We start from the raw sequence: 20534 nt of genomic DNA, 5'->3' as shown, positions 1-20534 counted from the left end.
CTATAAATAACCACCCCGTACCGGCTTTGTCCGCTGGCTGCTCTATTTGATTCTAAGAAGACTGTTGAGCAACCCCCTCTGCACAGTGATTTGAGTTTAAAATGCACAGAGAGAAAAGCCCTAGAGCCAAAGAATTAGATAGTGGTTTATCATCACTTGAGCCTAAGTCCAGTATGCTCCACCTATTACTCTTGAGAGCTACAAACTCTCTAGATGGTTAGGTGTCATTTCCTTCAGAGACCAAGAGTGATTGTGGTTATCGAAGAAGAAGTCTGTAAAGGTTCGGAGATCACCTCAAGTATCAGCCATGAGTAATCAACATTGGTTGACGAACCGATTGTCGAGGAGAATTGGGCGAAGAGAGTTTATCTTCTGTGTTAAATCACAGCCCCTCCAACCAGACATAGTCCTTGTGCAGAAGGACGAACTGGTCTACCAAATCATTTGTCTCCATCGAGCATCACTGGTTATTTCTTCGCACTATTCCATTTGAATTACCTGCCTGTATGTTTACCACCATGTGATTTTCTTCAATGACTGTGCTTAGTTTTAGTTCAGTAGTTCACTTTCACTCAGTGTTATCTGTTATCCTTGTTTCCGCTGATGTGTTCTGATAGTTTTGAAGTTCCTGAAAGAAATTTTAAAACTCCCATTCACCCCCTCTCGTAGACATACTTCGTTCCTACAGATACACCATCGATTTCCCTGGTCTTCTTTGATGTTTCCTCTAGTTTTCTATTCGACCACTCATACGTGCCCCCATATGACATGCCGTCTTTTGATACGTCTCCAACGTATCTATAATTTTTTATTGTTCCATGTTGTTATATTATCAATCTTGGATGTTTTGTAATCATTTTTGGTACTAACCTATTGACATAGTGTCAAGTGCGAGTTGCTGTTTTTTGCATGTTTTTTACATCGCAGATAATCAATACCAAACGGAGTCCAAATGCAGCGAAATTTTTTGTGGAATTTTTATGGACCAGAAGACATCCAATGGGCCGGAGAAGCACCCGGGGGTGCCCCGAGGGGGCACAACCCACCAGGGTGAGCATGGCCCCCCAGGCGCGTCCAAGTGGTTTGTGCCCACCTCGGTGGCCTCCCTAATCGCCTCTTTCCTTTATAAATACCCCAAAATTTCAAAAACCCTAGGGGAGTTGACGAAAATCAATTCTAGCCAACGCAGAGTCTAGAACCACCAGATCCAATCTAGACACCATCACACAGGGGTTCACCACTTCCATTGGTGCCTCTCCGATGATGCGTGAGTAGTTCTTGTAGACCTTCGGGTCCGTAGTTATTATCTAGATGGCTTCCTCTCTCTCGTTTGATTCTCAATACAACGGTCTCTTGGAGATCTGCATGATGTAACTCTTTTGCGATGTGTTTGTTGGGATCCAATGAACTTTGAGTTTATGATCAGATCTATCTCTTTTTATCCACGAAAGTTATTTGAGTTTCTTTGATCTCTTATATGCATGATTGCTTATAGCCTCGTATTTCTTCTCCGATATTTGGGTGTTTTGGCCAACTTGATCTATTTATCTTGCAATGGGAAGAGGTGCTTTGTAGTGGGTTTGATCTTACGATGCTTGATCCCAGTGACAGAAGGGGAACCGACACGTATGTATTGTTGCTACTAAGGACAAAACGATGGGGTCTATTTCTACATAAATAGATCTTGTCTACATCATGTCATCATTCTTATTGCATTACTCCGTTTCTCCATGAACTTAATACACTAGATGCATGCTGGATAGCGGTCGATGTGTGGAGTAATAGTAGTAGATGCAGGCAGGAGTCGGTCTACTAATCTTGGACGTGATGCATATATAATGATCATTGCATGGATATCATCATGATTATTTAAAGTTCTATCAATTGCCCAACATTAATTTGTTCACCCACCATTGCTATTTTTCTTGAGAGAAGCCACTAGTGAAACCTGCGGCCCCCGGGTCTCTTTCTCATATTATTTGCCTTTGCGATCTATTTTCCTTTGCTTTTATTTTCAGGTATATTAAACCAAAAATACAAAAATACCTTGCTGCAATTTATTCTTTTTTATTTTAATTGGCGTTCGATCTATCAATCTACTACAATTTATTCACGCCCGTTTGCCAATTTCTGGCACCATTACCCGAAAGGGATTGACAACCCCTTTAATATGTCGGGTTGTAAGTATTTGTTATTTGTGTGCAGGTGCCGTTTACGTGTTGTTGCTTGATTCTCCTACTGGTTCGGTAACCTTGGTTTCGTCACTGAGGGAAATACCTACCATCGTTCTACTGCATCATCCCTTCCTCTTTGGGGAAATACCGATGTAGCTTCAAGTCGCTATCAAAAGGAATTTCTGGCACCGTTGCCTGGGAGGATCTTCAACATATACCAGGTTCCTAATCACAAATCTCATCTCCTTGCAATTTACATTATTTGCCATTTGCCTCTCGTTTTCCTCTGCCCCACTTCACAAAAAATTGCTGTTTTATTCACCCTCTTTTTCGTTCGCCATTTTTGCCAGATCTATCAGTGTTCTTGCTTTCTAGTCATAATGGCTAGCGTGCCTACTCCTCCTTTATCACCAGATGTTGAAGTTCTTTACTTCAAGCAAAGACAGGGAGAAAATTTGAAATATGCTTGGTATAGGCTTATGGAATCTTATTTTATTTGCAATTTAAAGGGGGACGCTAAGATCTTGCTTCGTAATTTTTACATAGGATTGGCTTTGCATCATATACAACTCCTAGATTTTGCCGCTAAAGGGAATTTTATTGAGCTTGATGCCAATGCTGCCTATGAAATTTTAGAAGGAATTTTGGGGGTTCCACCTCAAAAGAAGGGGTTTTCTTTCACCCCAGAGGGAGTTCAAATGTTGGACAAACTTGGTGATTTGCATAAACATATGGTTGAATTACAAAAATATAATGAACCACTCAAACATCTCAATGGCAGTATCAATCGCATGAATACCTTGATTACTCTTTGCAATAAGCGATTGGATATTTTGGATCTAAAGATGGTTTCTTTTCCTGAGAATTTAGGGAAGCGTAAAGAGCCTTACAAAATTTGACAAAAGATGCCAAAACTACGGATGACAAAACTTAGATCCTTACTTTATGCCTAGCTAAGAGCATAAAACTATAGCGCTTGTTGGGAGGCAACCCAATGAATAAAATTTATTTTTGCTTTTTGCTTTCTGTTCTTGAGATTTAGCACAATTATGCCACTGTCATGATTGTGTTTTTTGTGTTTTAATTAGTGTTTGTGCCAAGTAAAGCCTTTAGGATCTTCTTGGGTGATAGTTGTTTGATCTTGCTAAAGAACAGAAACTTTTGCGCTAACATAAACAATTCTTATTTCTAAGTAGAGAGTCATAAAATACCAATTATTTTTGCAGAAGATTAATATACAAATTGCCCAGGTCGTCCTAATTTTTCAGATTTTTTGGAGTTACAGAAGTATTAGAAATATCCAGATTGCTACAGACTGTTCTGTTTTTGACAAATTCTGTTTTCTTTGCGTTGTGTGCTTGTTTTCATGATTCTATTGTTTTCTTTGATGAGTTTTTGCCATAGAAAAGTTGGAATATGGTAGATATAATGCAAGAACAAAATATGAATTGGTTTGCTACATCGATTATAGTAGTGATTTGTTTTCTTATACTAACGGATCTCCCAAAGGTTTTGTTGAGTTTTGTGTGATTGAAGTTTTCAATTTTTGAGTTATCTTACGATGGATGAAGGAATAAGGAGTAAGAAGAGCCTAAGCTTGGGGATGCCCCGGCATCCCAAGCTATTATCCAAAGAGAGCAAGCAACTAAGCTTGGGGATGCCCCGAGTGGCATCCCCTCTTTCTTCTAACTACCATCGGTATTTTACTCGAAGTTATATTTTTATTTGTCACTTACTATGTATTTTGCTTGGAGCGTCTTGTATGATATGAGTCTTTGCTTGTTTTATTTTGTGTTTTTAGTCTTGATCCCTTGCTGTGTTGGGGAACATAGTATTTCAAAAAATTTCCTACGATCACGCAAGATCTATCTAGGAGAAGCATAACAACAAGCGGGGAGAGTGTGTCCACGTACCCTCGTAGATCAAAAGCGGAAGCGTTTAGTAACGCGGTTGATGTAGTCGAACGTCTTCGCGATCCAACTGATCCAAGTACCAAACATACGACACCTCTGTGTCCTGCACACGCTCAACACGATGACCTTCCTCGAGCTCTTGATCTAGTTGAGGACGAGGGAGAGTTCCGTCAGCACGACGGCGTGGCAACGGTGATGATGAGGTTACCGGCGCATGGCTTCACCTAAGCACTACGACGATATGACCGAGGTGTGTATCTGTGGAGGGGGCACCGCACACGGCTAAGAGAAGACTTGGTGTGCATTTGGGGTCTCCCCTCACACGTATATAAAGGAGGGGGGAAGAGGAGGTCGGCCCTAGAGGGGGCGCGCCAAAGGCGGGAGTCCTACTTGGACTCCCGGTCCAAGTAGGATTCGCCCCCCCCTTTCCTATTCCAACTAGGAGACGAAGGGAAGGAGGAAGAGGGGAGAAGGAAGGAGGGGTGTCGGTGTCAAAACCGGCGGATCTCGGGTAGGGGGTCCCGAACTGTGCGTCTAAGGCGGATGGTAACATGAGGCAGGGGACATGATGTTTTACCCAGATTTGGGCCTTCTTGATGGAGGTAACACCCTACATCCTGCTTGATTGTTCTTGACAATATGAGTAGTACAAGAGTTGATCTACCACGAGATCGGCCGGTTTTGACACCGACATTGGTGCTTTCATCGAGAGTTCCTCTGTGTCATCATCATTAGGCTTGATGGCTCCTTCGATCATCGATAGTGATGCAGTCCAGGGTGAGACTTTTCTCCCTGGACAGATCTTTGTATTCGGCGGCTTCGCACTGCGGGCCAACTCGCTTGGCCATCTGGAGCAGATCGAGAGTTACGCCCCTGGCCGTCAGGTCAGATTAGGAAACTTGAACTACACAGCCGACATCCACGGAGACTTGATCTTCGACGGATTCGAGCCCTTGCCGAGTGCGCCGCACGGTCACGATGAGCATGACTTAGCTCTACCATCGGACAGTGTTCGGGAGATCGCACCGGCGACCGCTTCGACCCTCATGTCGGAGCCAATTGCGCCATCCAGTGACGGGTGGATAGACCCCGCCACGGAGGCTGCATTCTCATCGGCGATCGAGCCGAATATCGACCTTACCCTTCACGAGAGTCGTGACGCCAAACTGCCGGATTCTTCCCCGGCCACGGACTCCGAACCGCCTGCGCCCGTGCCTATCGAATCCGACTGGGCGCTGATCATGGGGTTCACCTCCGCGGATATCTTTCAGCACTCGCCCTTCAGCGACATACTGAACTCACTAAGGTCTCTCTCCTTGTTAGGAGAGTCCTGGCCGAACTATGTCCGGCAAGATTAGGATGTGGATGACGAAGAAATTCGCCGCCCACCCACCACCCACTTAGTAGCCACTGTCGACGATTTGACCGACATGCTCGACTTCGACTCCGAAGACATCGATGATGCAGGAGACGAACAGGAACCACTGCCCATAGGGAACTGGACGCCCACTTCATCATATGATGTATACATGGTGGACGCACCCAAAGAAAACAACGACGAAGAGCGGAAGGACGCAGCGAAGGGTTGTTCCATCGAGAAGAAGTCAAAGCGGCAGCGTAAGCGCCGCTCCAAATCCCGCCTCGGAAGAAGTAGTGATCATATAAACCCTGCGATAGAGCAAGGCGAGCCATCGGACGACAAACACGACATTGAACCATCATCCGACCACGGCAACACGGAGAATCAAACCGAACAACCCGACTTCGTCGAAGATAACAGTCCAGACGACATCACACCGAACAGGCACCCAGAGCAACATAATACCCATCAAGGGCATGTTGCCACTGCGAGGAGTCTAAAAAAGCAGAAGCAAAGGCTCAGGGCTGCACAAGACACAGTCAGAATAAGATGGAGTGAAGTACTCAACACTGCAGCAAAGTATGGCAGTAATCGCCACACCAAGAGCTACCCGAAGCGAAAGCTGCTACCTGAATTCGATGAGGAGGCCTTAGATCCCCCGCAATCAAAAAACAAAACGACCATCCGGTCGGATAGACGACCTCGTGGCCAACATAGAGCGGCAAACGACGCCGCACATAAGCCAGTACGCGATCCACGTGAGGGCTCGCATCAAAAGGACGACGCAACCAGATCCATCTATGGGCCACGCAAGCGCGCTCCAGCATGCAATGCAACACAACAAACATCCCAACACCATGGTACACCCAAATACAGGGGTGTCGCACACCCCCTATGTTTCACCGATGAGGTGCTGGACCATGAATTTCCAGAGGGATTCAAACCCGTAAACATAGAGGCGTACGACGAAACGACAGACCCTGGGGTCTGGATTGAGGACTACATCCTCCATATCCATATGGCTCGAGGAGACGATCTCCACACCATTAAGTACTTATGCCTCAAGCTCCAAGGGCCAGCTCGGCACTGGCTTAAAAGCCTCCCCGAAAACTCCATTGGAAGCTGGGAAGAGCTCGAAGACGCTTTCCGGGCAAATTTTCAAGGGACCTATGTCCGACCTCCGGATGCAGACGATTTAAGTCATATAACTCAACAGCCTGGAGAGTCAGCCCGAAAGCTTTGGAATAGGTTTCTCACTAAAAAGAACCAAATAGTCGACTGTCCGGATGCCGAAGCTTAGCAGCTTTCAAGCACAGCGTTCGAGACGAATGGCTTGCCAGACACCTCGGCCAAGAAAAGCCGAGAACAATGGCAGCATTAACAAGCCTCATGATCGGCTTTTGCGCGGGCGAGGACAGCTCGTTAGCCCGATGCAACACCAGCGACCCAAGTACATCCGAAGTCAGGGACGAAAATGGGAAACCACGACGCAGCAAAAACAAGCGCCGGAATAAAGAAGACAGCCCGAAGAGCACGACGGTAAATGCCGGATTCAGAAGCTCTCGGCCAGGTCAGCAAAAGCTGCCCTCCAAAGGCAACAAAGATGAACTGTCCAGCCTAAACAAGATTCTGGATAAAATATGTCAGATCCACAACACCCCCGATAAACCTGCAAACCATACCCATAGAGAATGTTGGGTCTTCAAGCAGTCCGGCAAGCTCAACGCCGAACATAAGGGGCAGTATACACCAAGCAAAGACGAGGACGAGCCTCGCAAGTAAAGCACCAGGGAACAAAAGAAATTCCCACCAGAAGTCAAAACAGTAAACGTGTTACACATGACAAAGGGGAGAAACAAAGCGGCACTCCTAGAGACATATGTCCCAGGGCCTATCACCGCGGAGTTCTGCCACTGGTCGTCCCAACCGATCACCTTCGACCATCGGGATTACTCGGCAAGTATCCGGCGTGCAGGATGGGCTACCTTAGCGTTAGACCCGATAATTGACGGATACCACTTCACACGAGTCCTGATGGACGGCGGCAGTAGTTTAAACCTGATATATCAGAACACAGTCTGCAAAATTGGGATAGACCCAACAAAAATTAGCCATAGCACTACTACCTTTAAAGGAGTAACACCAGGCCTAGAAGCCCATTGCACGGGCTCCCTGCTACTAGAGGTTATATTCGGCTTCCCCGATAACTTCCGCAGCAAAAATGTAACCTTCCACATCGCTCCATTCCAAAGTGGCTATCAAGCACTACTCGGACGCGAAGCTTTCGCTCGCTTTAACGCAATACCGCATTACGCTTCCCTCATGCTTAAGATGCCCGGTCCACGTGGCATCATTACAGTAAATGGAAATATTGAGCGCTCCTTGCGCGCAGAAGACCGTGCGGCTACCTTGGCAGCCGCACACTAAACGGCCTCACCAACCAAAGCATCTGACAGGTCATTAAGACCACGGACACGGTTGGACGAGTCCGGTGTAGCTCTATGTAATTGATACAGGTTTGATGGCTATACCCCTATTACAATACAAGGGGCTCAACGCGCACAAACAAGTGGCAATTAATCTCAACGTCACACATTTTGAACTGTATATTGTTTATTTAGTGTAACTTACCTTTTGCACGACAACTTTTCAATTAAGTTCCTCTCTTTTTCAGATGACCATCGTGCTACACCCGTCCAGAATATGACACAACGGAGACACAGGCGCAAACATGCAGCAGGGACCCGTTCCAAGGATTCTTTTTAGATTAAGACCCTGCGTAAACCTTTTTTACTGTCTCTTGTTGATACACATCCCTTGGATTCTCAGTACAATTGAGAAGGATGCTGACGTATTGGCATGTGGCCACGTCAGAACATTGCACGTACCTGGACACCAGGGGCTTATTACAAAGGGCACTGTTTAGGCCCGGTTTACATCATAAAGACCGAATACCTTAGGGAGTGTTCGGCGTCGCGAGTTTGGCCTTATATGCATCAGCTCTGAATCATGTCTTTGGTAAAATGTTGGGTTTGCCCGGCTCCTGTGTTTTGCTGCCTTACGTTCCGCTCTATCGGCTAAGGCGGCACCAAGAGAACTACTGCGATTGTGCCCTGGTTCATCCGGACGAGCACCTCAGTAGAGAAAGCCGAAAACTGACTGTCATGATATAGCGTGAGACTGGTCAACCACTCGATGACCTAGCAGAATCTTCGGGATTCCTCCGCCTTAATGAAGGGCCATTTCCCGGCCAGGCATGTACGCGCCCCGAATCCGGATGAGGCGGAGCCACCAGGGGCTATATAGTAGCCCCACTGTCAAACTCCTCTGGCTAAGTGAAAGTATTAAAGCATTATAGTCCGATTGCCTAGTTCGCTGCGCTATCATCTCCTTAATGGACCAAGACATTGGATCAAGTGTGAACATGCATCTTCTGTGAACACCCCCGCATTATATGCGTGGGGGCTGAAGCCGACGACTGCCATCTTTCAGGTTATATACATATATACATAAACGGCTTTATAGGAGGCATCATAGTACTTTCGGGCAAAAGTATAAATACAGCCTTGTTAAACTCAATAGAACATTGTTCTTACAATGGGAATACATGTCACTTAAACATAATATTCTTCGAGCACTAAGACTCTATCAAACAAGCACCTTCAAGAACTTCTTCAAAGTAGTGCTCGGCGGCCACTCGGCCTATGGTCGAACCCTATGCCGCAACAGTGGTGGCATCCATCTCCGCCCAATATGTTTTGACACGGGCAAGGGCCATCCGCGAACCCTCTATGCACGCCGACCTCTTTACAGCATCGATGCGTGGCACAGCACCAAGGAATTGTTGCACTAAGCTAAAGTAGCTATTCAGCCTTGGCCCTCCTGGCCACAGATGATCCACAACAGACCTCATGGCAAGTCCGGATAATGTATGGAGCTCGGCCCAACCGGTCAATCGCTCATTCAGCAACAGCGGACGGACTGGAGCATGAAACTGTGACCAGAACAGCTTCTCCACTTCAGGACCTTTCTGATCCTTGAAGTACTCGGCCGCATCAGCAGCACTTCCAGCCAAATCCATGTACTCGTCCGCAGAACTCCATAGCCGGTCTAGAGGAGCATATTTTGGATCTCCGAATTTAGTCCGCAACAAGAAGGGCTTCCCAGAAACGATATCCGCAGCTTGATTCAGCTCCTCCTTCGTCGCTCTAATTTTGGAGCGGGCTTCCTTGCCAGCCACCCGGGCCTTCTCCAGGTCCGTCGTCTTCGCCCGGTTTTCTTCTTCAAGAAGCCGGTAACGGTCAGCAGCATCTTTTAACTCCATGACCATCTTAGCAAATTTTTTTGCTCTCACAATGTGCGGCTTGTTCATCCCTTAAACCCTCGGCCGCCTTTAAAGCGGCCGCATTGCTGCTCCTTGCATGCTCCTTGGCTCGGGCAAGCTCCGCCCGAAGGGTCTCCACGGTGGCAGCTCCATCTGCAGTCACAACATATTAAAGATACTGGCATCATGCTGCTCTTACTATGTGACGATCGCCAGAAAAATCGCTGACCCTGTGCCTTGTCAAGCCGCTTGTTGACAAGAACGATGTCGGCATCTGCCGCATCCAGCTGCCGCTTTAGCTTGGCAAACCCATCAGTCCGGCTAGCCATCAGAGCTTCTACCACCTGCACATAAAGGTAGTCTGGTTATTACCTGGGACTATGACCCTCTGTTTGCCATCGTTTTCGACGACAACCAGAGTCTCAGGGGCTACTATCTACACATGGCACATCTAAAAATGTGCGGTACTGTTAAAAATGTACATCATTTCATGTACCTCAAAACCCGTCAGTAGACTCATAAAGGCTTCATGCAACCCGCTTTCGGCGGACGAAATCCTCTCAATCACCGTACCCATCAACGTGCGGTGCTCTTCTGAGATAGCCGCTTGCTCGAGAAGATCCCTCAGCACGTCCGACCGCACACCAGACGGTGCCGGACTCTTTTGATTGCTCTCTTCGAGAGCCGGATGCTGAGGACTTCGGGTGGCCATAGGATTACCTTCTGGCCTTGCCGGATCCGGAGAAACCCTCCGCAACGACACCTCGGGGTCACCCGCTTCATGAGGCGGTGTGGCAGGGGGAGGCGTTTCGCTCTCCATCATCTCCGGAAGAAGATCCCCCGAAGACGAGCTCTACTGAGAAGGGCTAAGATCCGAACTACAAGATAAATGCTTCGATTATTTTTCTCAGAAGTAGAGCAAGATATTTTCGTTATTAAGTACCCCTTTTACTTACAGCTCGGTGGAGGGCTGGTCCCCTTGAGGGCATAGTACGGCCAGGGTATCCCCCAGGGCAGGACCCTCCGGTGGAGATTTCCTCCCCCATTTGGAGACCGTTGTCTCTGGGTCTTCGGAGGCGGTTCTCTTCCTTCCCTGGGGAGAGGAAGTTTCAGTTCCTCCTCCCCGGCTAATCTCCTTCGTGGAGGCGCTGGCCTCCTTGTTCTCCCCTTTATCCTCTCCTGAGGGTGCTTGATAAGGCGCGATCTCCAGCATCCTAGTTAGCATGGGATTTGGCGAGGTCTCAGGGAGGGGGGCCGAACACCTGATCAATTTTGCCTTCGCTATCCAATCCTGGACCAAGAGCGGTTTTTATTTTTTAGGGCAACATTGCTATAAATAAAACGGACGGTGTGTTCGGATGCGGAGCTACTTACTTGGGTATCCAGGTGATTGCAGCTCAGACCTGCATCCTCAGTGATGTCTGGACACATTATTTGTGGTCTGAAGAACAACTTGTACATCTCTTCGTGCGTCATGCCGAGGAAATGTTGGATAGCTCGCGGTCCTTCCGGGTTGAATTCCCACATGCGAAGGGGCCGGCGTTTGCAAGGCCGGACCTGACGGACTAGCATAACTTGCACTACCATCACCAGACTGATATCTCTCTTGAAGAGATCTCGGATGCGGCTTTGCAGTATTGGCACGTCCTTGGCTGGACCCCAGATCAGCCCCCTGCTGATCCATGACATTAGTTGTGGTGGGGGCCTAAGCGGAAGGGGGGGCAGCTGCCCACTTGGCACTTTGGGGAGCTGTGATGTAGAACCACGCCCGCTGCCACAATCCGGACACCTCTGGGAAGTAACCCTCGAGCCATGGAGCGTCAGCAATTTTGCTTATTTAAGCGCCTCCGCACGCTGCATGCTGCCCCTCGATCATCTTCGGATTCACATTGAAGGTCTTGAGCCACAGGCCGAAGTGAGGGGTAATGCGGAGGAAGGCCTCACATACGACAATAAACGTCGAGATGTGAAGAAGGGAATCCGAGGCCAGATCGTGAAAATGTAGCCCGTAATAGAACATAAGACCCCTAACAAAGGGATCCAGAGAAAGGCCTAGTCCTCGGAGGAAGTGGGAGACGAACACAACGCTCTCGTTGGGTTCGGGAGTAGGGACGACCTGCCCTCGGGCAGGCAACCGATGTGAAATTTCGGCGGTCAGATATCTGGCCTCCCTCAACTTCTTGATGTCCTCCTCTGTGATAGAGGAAGGCATCCACCGACCTTGAAGGTTGGATCCGGACATAGTTGAATGTCCAAAGCGCCTAAACCTGAGCTTTGGGTGTTGGAACTCGATGCGAGAGGCGGATTCGATTAAGATCGAGAGGAAAAGGCCTTGTCCCCTTTATAAAGAGGGTGAATATCAAGCGTCCTCCTCGTGGCCGTTTGGGACTTGCCTAAGATTTAGGAGTCCTACTAATAGGCGCGGTTGGGTTACCCACGTCCGTATTAATGGGAATCCCGTAATAAGAGGACACGATCTCTGCTTCGACAAGACGTGCCAAGGAAACCGCCTCACGAAACACGCTGAGATAGGTTATGAAAAACGATTCGAATAAAGACCTGGCTGTGGTGTGATGTCACACTACGGGGTACGTCAGCAGATTAGATTTGTGTAAATATTATTCCCTCTATGGTGGTAGGTGGAACTTATTTTGCAGAGCCGAACACGACCCTCGTGTTCAAAATCTTCTATGAAGTATTCGGAGGAGGAGCCCGCCTTGCAATGCCGAAGACAATCTACGCGCCGGACTCATCATCATTGAAGCCTGGTTCAGGGGCTACTGAGGGAGTCCTGGATTAGGGTGTATCCGGACAGCCGGATTATATCCTTTGGCCGGACTGCTGGACTATGAAGATACAAGATTGAAGACTTTGTCCCGTGTCCGGATGGGACTCTCCTTGGCGTGGAAGGCAAGCTTGGCAATACGGATATGTAGATCTCCTTCCTTGTAACCGACTCTGTGTAACCCTAGCCCCCTCCGGTGTCTATATAAACCAGAGGGTTTTAGTCCATAGGACAACATACAATCATACCATAGGCTAGCTTTTAGGGTTTAGCCTCTCCGATCTCGTGGTAGATCAACTCTTGTACTACTCATATTGTCAAGAACAATCAAGCAGGACGTAGGGTTTTACCTCCATCAAGAGGGCCCGAACCTGGGTAAAACATCGTGTCCCCTGCCTCCTGTTACCATCCGCCTTAGACGCACAGTTCGGGACCCCCTACCCGAGATCCGCCGGTTTTGACACCGACAAGGGGGGCACCGCCCCCTCCTAGTCCAATTCGGACCAGCCCATGGGGGCGCTCACGGCCTCCCCTTGTGGCCCTTCTCTCCTTTCCACTAAGACCCATGAAGGCCCAATACTTCCCCCCAGCAAATTCCCGTAACTCTCCGGTACTCCGAAAAATACCCGAACCACTCAGAACCTTTCCGATGTCAGAATATAGCCTTCCAATATATCGATCTTTACGTCTTGACCATTTTGAGACTCCTCGTAATGTTCGTGATCTCAACCGGTACTCCGAACAAACTTCGGTCATCAAATCACATGACTCATAATACAAATCGTCATCGAACGTTAAGCGTGCGGACCCTACGGGTTCAAGAACTATGTAGACATGACCGAGACAAATCTCCTGCCAATAACCAATAGCGGAACCTAGATGCTCATATTGGCTCCTACATATTCTACGAAGATCTTTATCGGTCAAACCGCATAACAACATATGTTGTTCCCTTTGTCATCGGTATGTTACTTGCCCAAGATTTGATCGTCGGTATCATCATACCTAGTTCAATCTCGTTACCAGAAAGTCTCTTTACTCGTTCCGTAATGCATCATCCTGCCTTTAATTCACTAGTCACACTGCTTGCAAGGCATATAGTGATGTGCATTACCGAGAGGGCCCAGAGATACCTCTCCGACAATCGGAGTGACAAATCCTAATCTTGATCTGTGCCAACTCAACAAACACCATCGGAGAAACATGTAGAACATCTTTATAATGACCCAATTACGTTGTGATGTTTGATAGCACACTAAGTGTTCCTCCGGTATTTGAGAGTTGCATAATCTCATAGTCATAGGAACATGTATAAGTCATGAAGAAAGCAATAGCAATAAACTAAACGATCATAGTGCGAAGCTAACCGATGGGTCTATCCATCACATCATTCTCTAATGATGTGATCCCGTTCATCAAATGACAACACATGTCTATGGCTAGGAAACTTAACCATCTTTGATTAGCAAGCTAGTCTAGTAGAGGCATACTAGGGACACTCTGTTTGTCTATGTATTCACACATGTACTAAGTTTCCGGTTAATACAATTCTAGCTTGAATAATAAACATTTATATCATGATATAAGGAAATATAAATAACAACTTTATTATTACCTCTAGGGCATATTTCCTTCAGTATCCCACTTGCACTAGAGTCAATAATCTAGTTCACATCATCATGTGATTTCACATCAATAGTTCACATCTTTATGTGATTAGTTCAGATCTTCATGTAACCAATATCCAAAGGGTTTACTAGAGTCAATAATCTAGTTCACATTGCTATGTGATTAACACCCAAAGAGTGATCATGTTTTGCTTGTGAGAGAAGTTTAGTCTACGGGTCTGCAACATTCAGATCCGTATGTATTTTGCAAATTTCTATGTCTACAATACTCTGCACGGAGCTACTCTAGATAATTGTTGATACTTTCAATATGTATCTAGATCGAGACTTAGAGTCATCTAGATCTGTGTCAAAAGCTTGCATCAATGTAACTCTTTACGATGAACTCTTTTATCACCTCCATAACTGAGAAATATTTCCTTAGCCCTCTAAGGATAATTTTGACCGTTGTCCAGTGATCCACTCCTGGATCACTATCGTACCCCCTTGCCAAACTCATGGAAAGGTACACAATAGGTCTGGTACACAACATAACATACTTTATAGAACATATGGTTGAGGCATAGGGAATGACTTTCATTCTCTTTTTCTATTTTCTGCCGTGGTCGGGTTTTGAGTCTTACTCAACTTTACACCTTGCAATACATGCAAGAACTCCTTCTTTGATTGTTCCATTTCGAACTACTTCAAAATCTTATCAAGTTATGTACTCATTGAAAAATATTATCAAGTGTCTTAATCTATCTCTATAGATCTTGATGCTCAATATGTACCAGCTTCACCGAGGTCTTTCTTTGAAAAACTCTTTTCAAACAATACTTTATGCTTTCTAGAAAATTCTACATCATTTACGATCAACAATATGTCATTCACATATATTTATCAGAAAGGCTGTAGTGCTCCCACTCACTTTCTTGTAAATACATGCTTCACTGCAAGTCTGTATAAAACTATATGCTTTCATCAACTCATCAAAGCGTATATTCCAACTTCAAGATGCTTGCACAAGTCCATAGATGGATCGCCGGAGCTTGCGCATTTTGTTAGCATCTTTAGGATTGACAAAATCTTCTGGTTGTATCATATAAAACTATTCTTTAATAAATCCATTAAGGAAACGAGTGAGAAAATCTCATCGTCGTCAACACCTTGAACTTGTCAAAAAAAAAATTTCGACAAGTCGAGCTTTGTAGATAGTAACACTATTATCAACGTCTGTCTTCCTCTGGAAGATCCATTTATTCTCAATGGCTTGCCGATCATCGGGCAAGTCCACCAAAGTCCACACTTTGTTCTTATATATGGATCATATCTCAGATTTCATGGCCTCAAGCCATTTATCAGAATCTGGGCTCATCATCGCTTCCTCATAGTTCGTAGGTTCATCATGGTCTAGTAACATGACTTCTAGAACAGGATTACCGTACCACTCTGGTGCGGATCGTACTCTGGTTGACCTACGAGGTTCGGTAGTAACTTGATCTAAAGTTTCATGATCATCATCATTAACTTCCTCACTAATTGGTGTAGGCATCACTGGAACTGATTTCAGTGATGAGCTACTTTCCAATTCGAGAGAAGGTACAATTACCTCATCAAGTTCTTCTTTTCTCCCACTCACTTCTTTCGAGAGAAACTCCTTCTCTAGAAAGGATCCACTCTAAGATCTTGCCTTCGGATCTGTGATAGAAGGTGTACCCAACAGTTTCTTCTAGGTATCCTATGAAGACGCACTTCTCCGATTTTGGTTTGAGCTTATCAGGCTGAAACTTTTTCACATAAGCATCGCAACCCCAAACTTTAAGAAATGACAGCTTAGGTTTCTTGCTAAACCACAATTCATATGGTGTCATCTCAACGGATTTAGATGGTGCCCTATTTAACATGAATGCAACTGTCTCTAATGCATAACCCCAAAACGATAGTGGTAAATCGGTAAGAGACATCATAGGTCGCACCATATCCAATATTGTACGGTTACGACGTTCGGACACACCATTACGCTGTGGTGTTCCAGGTGGCGTGAGTTGCGAAACTATTCCACATTGTTTTAAATGAAGACCAAACTCATAACTCAAATATTCACCTCCATGATCAGATCATAGAAATTTTATTTTCCTGTTACGATGATTTTCCACTTCACTCTGAAATTCTTTGAACTTTTCAAATGTTCCAAACTTCTGTTTCATCAAGTAGATATACCAATATCTGCTCAAATCATCTGTGAAGGTCAGAAAATAACGATACCCGCCGCGAGCCTCGATACTCATTGGACCGCATACATCAGTATGTATTATTTCCAATAAGTCATTGGCACGCTCCATTTTCCGGATAACAGAGTCTTAGTCATCTTGCCCACGAGGCATGGTTCGCAAGCATCATGTGATTCCAAAAGCCCATCAGCATGGAGTTTCTTAATGCGCTTTACACCAATATGAACTAAATGTCAGTGCCACAAACAAGTTGCACTATCATTATTAACTTTGCATATTTTGGCTTCAATACTATGAATATGTGTATCAGTACGATCGAGATTCAACAAACTATTCACATTGGGTGTATGCCCATTGAAGGTTTTATTCATGTAAACAAAACACCAATTATTATGTGACTTAAATGAATAACCGTACTGCAATAAACATGATCCAATCATATTCATGCTCAACGCAAACACCAAATAACATTTATTTAGGTTCAACAATAATCCTAAAAGTAGAGGGAGTGTGCGATGGTGATCTTATCAACCTTGGAATGGCTTCCAACACACATCATCACCTCGCCCTCAACTAGTCTCTATTCATTGTAACTCCCATTTCAAGTTACTAATCATAGCAACTGAACCAATATCAAATACCCAGGGGCTACTATGAACACTATTAAAGTACACATCAATAACATGTATATCATATATACTTTTGTTCACTTTGCCATCCTTCTTATCCGCCAAGTATTTGGGGCAGTTCCGCTTCCAGTGACCATTTCCTTTGTAGTAGAAGCACTTAGTTTCAGGCTTGGGTCTAGTTTTGGGCTTCTTCATGGGAGTGGAAACTTGCTTGCCATTCTTCTTGAAGTTCCCTTTCTTTCCCTTGCCCTTTTAGTTGAAACTAGTGGTCTTATCAACCATCAACACTTGATGTTTTTCTTGATTTCTACCTTCGCCGATTTCAGCATATCGAAGAGCTCGGGGAATCGTTTTCGTCATCCCTTGCATATTATAGTTCATCACAATGTTCCAGTAACTTAGTGATAGTGACTAGAGAACTCTGTCAATCACCATCTTATCTGGAAGATTAACTCCCACTTGATTCAAGTGATTGTAGTACTCAGACATTCTGAGCACATGCTCACTAGTTGAGCTATTCTCCTCCATTTTGTAGGCAAAATACTTGTCAGAGGTCTCATACCTCTTGACTCGACCATGAGTCTGAAATACCAATTTCAGCTCTTGGAACATCTTGTATGCTCCGTGGCATTCAAAACATTTTTGAAGTCCCGGTTCTAAGCCGTAAAGCATGGTGCACTAAACTATCAAGTAGTCATCATACTGAGTTTTGTCAAACGTTCATAACGTCTACATCTGCTCCTGCAATAGGTCCGTCACCTAGCGGTGCATGAAGGACATAATACTTCTGTGCACCAATGCGGATAATCCTTAGATCACGGAGCTAGTCCACATCATTGCTACTAACATTTTTCAACTTATTTTTCTCTAGGAACATATCATAAATAAAACGGGGAAGCTATACACGAGCAATTGATCTACAACATAGATATGCAAATTCTATAAGGACTAAGTTCATGATAAATTTAAGTTCAATTAATCATATTACTTAAGACTCCCACTTAGACAGACATCTCTCTAATCATCTAAGTGATCACGTGATCCATATCAACTAAACCATGTTCGATCATCACGTGAGATGGAGTAGCTTTCAATGGTGAACATCACTATGTTGATCATATCTACTATATGATTCACGTTCAACCTTTTGGTCTCAGTGTTCAGAGGCCATATCTGCATATGCTAGGCTTGTCAAGTTTAACCCGAGTATTTTGCGTTGCAAAACTGGCTTGCACCCGTTGTATGTGAACGTAGAGCTTATCACACCTGATCATCACATGGTGTCTCGGCATGACAAACTGTCGCAACGGTGCATACTCGGGGAGAACACTTATACCTTGAAATTTTAGTAAGGGATCATCTCATAATGTTACCGTCGTACTAAGCAAAATAGGATGCATAAAAGATAAACATCGCATGCAATCAAAATATGTGACATGATATGGCCATTATCATCTAGTGCCTTTGATCTCCATCTCGAAAGTACCGTCATGATCTCCATCGTCATCGGCATGACACCATGATCTCCATCATCTTGATCTTTATCAACGTGTGGTCACATAGTCGTCTCGTCAACTATTGCTATCGCATAGCGATAAAGTAAAGCAATTATATGGCGCTTGCATCTTATGCAATAAAGAGACAACCATAAGGCTTCTGCCAGTTGCCGATAACTTTAACAAAACATGATCTTCTCATACAACAATTTATATCTCATCACATCTTGACCATATCACATCACAACATGCCCTGCAAAACAAGTTAGATGTCCTCTACTTTGTTGTTGCAAATTTTACGTGGCTGCACGGGCTTAGCAAGAACCGTTCTTATCTATGCATCAAAAACCACAACACGGTATAGTGATTGCTTTTTGATCTTCAGAAAGAACCTTGTTCATTGAATCCGATTCAACTAAAGTTGGAGAAACCGACACCCGCCACCACCTGTGTGCAAAGCACGTCGGTAGAACCAGTCTCATGAACACGGTCATGTAATGTCGGTCCGGGCCGCTTCATCCAACAGTACTACCGAATCAAGAAACAAATAGTGATGGCAAGCAATATGTATATACCCACGCCCATAACTCCTTTGTGTTCTACTCGTGCATATAACATCTATGCATAGACCTGGCTCTGATGCCACTGTTGGGGAACATAGTATTTCAAAAAAATTCCTATGATCATGCAAGATCTATCTAGGAGAAGCATAGCAACGAGCGGGGAGAGTGTGTCCATGTACCCTCGTAGACCAAAAGCGGAAGCGTTTAGTAACGCGGTTGATTTAGTCGAACATATTCACGATCCAACCGATCCAAGTACCAAACGTACGACACCTTCGTGTTCTGCATAGGTTCAACACGATGATGTCCCTTGAGCTCTTGATCCAGTTGAGGATGAGGGGGAGTTCCTTTAGCACGACGGCGTCGAGACGGTGATGATGAGGTTACCGGCGCAGGGCTTCGCCTAAGCACTACGACGATATGACTGAGGTGTGTATCTGTGGAGGAGGGCACCGCACACGGCTAAGAGAAGACTTGGTGTGCCTTTGGGGTGCCCCCTCCCACGTATATAAAGGAGGGGGGAAGAGGAGGCCGGCCGTAGAGGGGGCGCGCCAAAGGGGGGAGTCCTACTTGGACTCTCGGTCCAAGTAGGATTCGAACCCCCCTTTCCTATTCCAACTAGGAGAAGAAGGGAAGGAGGAAGAGGGGAGAAGGAAGGAGGGGGGCACCGCCCCCTCCTAGTCCAATCCGGACCAGCCCATGGGGGGCGCACGACCTCCCCTGGCGGCCCTTCTCTCCTTTCCACTAAGGCCTGTCGGCGTCCTGGGAACGGGGGTCCCCAGACTTGCCTGCTTGCGTCCCATGGCGTGGCTCCACCAACAGCCCTGTACGGCTCATCATCACCAGCAAACACTCAAGACCCTCGCAAGGCGGACGACACAAAACCTCCTCGGGGGCTACCCCACCAGGCTGGCTCGCGAGGGGCGGAGATACCAAGGCAAGGGACACCTCGCGAGGTTTGTGTGACGCAAGCCATGACGAGCCAGGCGGGCGCCAGCGCACGGAGTGTCCTCATTTCCTCTTTGGTGCTAAAGAGGCAAGCACAGGCGAGGAGTCCCGAGGCGCCAGGCAAAGGTTTCCATATCGGTGCAACAAGACCAAGACCAGCAGGACAGCGGGACGGAGGTTACCGTGGAGCCCAAGACGACGTCACCACCAGAGCCTTTGGCAGGCGAAGATCATCTTTTGTCAGGATAGCTTGTACTAGCTGTCCCCCTTCAAATTGGCCGTTGTGGGATCCCTTCCCGCTCAATATTTGGGAAGAGGACCAGGGCCCCTATAAATAGGACTAACCACCACCATAGAGAGGGATCAGCTCATCTAGGGAGAGACCATCGATAACCACACAAGTTCACCAAGCACAAGAACACTTCTCCTCAAGAGGCTGTTCTTCCCTTGTAACTGTTCATCCTCAGCCCAAGAGGCAATCCACCACACAAAACTGGAGTA

The sequence above is a fragment of the Triticum aestivum genome, chromosome 2A (assembly GCF_018294505.1).
Source record: "Triticum aestivum cultivar Chinese Spring chromosome 2A, IWGSC CS RefSeq v2.1, whole genome shotgun sequence".
NCBI lineage: Eukaryota > Viridiplantae > Streptophyta > Magnoliopsida > Poales > Poaceae > Triticum > Triticum aestivum.
Note: the sequence above shows the minus strand (reverse complement) of the source record.